The sequence below is a fragment of the Choloepus didactylus genome, chromosome 5 (assembly GCF_015220235.1).
Source record: "Choloepus didactylus isolate mChoDid1 chromosome 5, mChoDid1.pri, whole genome shotgun sequence".
NCBI classification, from domain to species: Eukaryota; Metazoa; Chordata; class Mammalia; order Pilosa; family Megalonychidae; genus Choloepus; species Choloepus didactylus.
In genome coordinates this window covers 43,626,024-43,628,328 of record NC_051311.1, presented here as the reverse complement: position 1 = coordinate 43,628,328, position 2,305 = coordinate 43,626,024, and the positions used below count along the sequence as shown (strand labels likewise).

The 2,305-nt window shown below is 43.3% G+C and overlaps 1 pseudogene; it reads right to left on the bottom strand.

Annotated features, from left to right (window-relative positions):
* Positions 1-230: 230 nt before the first annotated feature.
* Positions 231-875, bottom strand: LOC119535159 (annotated as a pseudogene).
* Between the last annotated feature and the right edge of the window lie 1,430 nt (positions 876-2,305).

Sequence of the window (2,305 nt, the reverse complement as noted above, 5' to 3'; positions counted from 1 at the left end):
GGCTCTTAAAGTTCAAGTTTTGTGTTGAAAGGGTTCATTCTTTACATTCAGTGACATCAACATTTAGATGAGGGAGGCAGGAGAGGGAAGTCCATGAGAGAACTCCTTCCAGTGCAGGAGCAAGGTGTACTGGTCAATTTAATGATTTTGTTCAATTATGCAATATTCCCTTCCCTGCTGCTTTCCTTCCAGAACCCAAAAACTTGGATTAAAGAAGGAATATATCCATGTTACAACTCATCTTCAAGATGCTTTTGTCTGAAGGCATCACCCTTCACCCTTTCCTGAGCATCCTTCATTCCCTGAACAACTTGCTCAGCATTGATGTAGAAATATTTGTAGCTGGATTTCCATTCTCATTGATGATTTCAGGATGCACCTTGCCACTGGGATCCAAGAAAAGGATTCATGGAATGTAACTCCCATCAGGGCTGAAATCTTCATCCTTGGGCTCCTCTTCATCCTCAAGATTTACCATAACAAAATTATGTAGATTCTGAAACTTTGGGCTTTAAAGCTTCATAAGCTCCATACCAGGATTTATGGATAATCACCACCAGGGGCAATCCACTGGCAGCAGCTTCTTTCTTTCCATCTTCTAGTGTCCTCCAATGAATGTTATCTTCAAAACCTCAAGAAATCTGCCTCAAACTCTTGGAGCAGCTGGATGATAAAAAGAAATCTGGCATGGCCTCTAAAGATAGAATGGGGTGGGGAGTCATGCTGGGACCCAGGATCAGTAAAGATTAAGGTAAGAAAGCAATCTGACCCTTTCCAAGGCCAATGTGTCCACCAGTAGAGGTGGCAAGCAGCAGGAAACAGAAGCCCAGCACGATACACAAACAGGTGGCCCCAAAAGGAGGCTGTAGGTCCATAATGGTAGGTACATGGGCCCACCAGGCTGAGAGGACAAAGGGTCTGAGCCCTAGCAGAAAGTCCATACTGTTCTCCGAGCATGGTCAATCCTTGACTGTATTTTAAAACTCTGTCTTCCGTGTGAGACCAAAGGGAGAAATGTTTATTTGGTATATAATTTATATTTTCTGCAGCACACTATCTTAATATAACCTCTGTGGTCAGTTTACTTAAACAACATAATTACATGGAACTAGAATAGGGAATGAGATCTTGTTATTCTGTACAGACTAATGTAATATCCCAATACATCCCAGAATATTTTGAGAAGAAAATAAAAAAAGTATTTGCAAAGTGCACTTGAAGGACTGGGGAAAAATGTGTGGTACTATTAAACTTCCACACCTGGGGAATTCCTGCTATTCTCGTAAGCAATAGGAGCTCCTAATTTAATAAGCCAAGCCCTGGATCTAGAGGCTTTCCCTTATGAAACTTATCTCACCAATGGCAAAGCTAAGCCTACTTATAATTATGCCTAAGTTTCACCCCCAGAGAACCTCTTTTTTTGCTCAGATGTGGCCTGTATCCCTAAGCCAACTCTGCAAATTAACTCACTAACCTACCCCCTACATGGGAAATGACTCTTGGCGGGGTGTGCCAGTTTGAACGTATTATGTCCTCCCAGACGCCATTACCTTTGATGTAATCTTGTGTGGGCAGACCTATCAGTGTTAATTAGATTGTAATTCTTTGAGTGCTTCCATGGAGATGTGCCCCACCCAACTGTGGCTGATAACTCTGATGAGATCATTTCCATGGAGGTGTGGCCCCACCCATTCAGCATGGGCCTTGATTACTGGAGCAGTATATACGCTCAGATAGAGGAACCAGCTTGCTACAGCCAAGAGGGACACTTTGAAGAAAGCACAGGAGCTGCAGATGAGAGACATTTTGAAGACAGCTGTTGGAAGCAGACTCTTGCTCCGGAGAAGCTAAGAGAGGACAAATACCCCAAGTGCAACTAAGAGTGACATTTTTGAGGAACTGCAGTCTAAAGAGGAATGTCCTGGGAGAAAGCCATTTTGAAACCAGAACTTTGGAGCAGACTCCAGCCACATGCCTTCCCAGCTAACAGAGGTTTTCCGGATACCACCAGCAACCCTCTAGTGAAGATACCCAATTGCTGATGTGTTACCTTGGACACTTTATGGCCTTAAGACTGTAACTGTGTAACCAAATAAACCCCCTTTATAAAAGCCAATCCTTCTCTGGTGTTTTGCATTCTGGCAGCATTAGTAAACTAGAACAGGGTGTAAATCTCCCTGGCAACATGCAGCAATACTTCCAGGGATGAGCCTGGCCCTGGCATCAGGGGTTGAGAATGTCTTCTTGACCAAAAGGGGGAAAAGAAATGAAACACAGTAAAGTTTCAGTGGCTAAGAGATTTCAA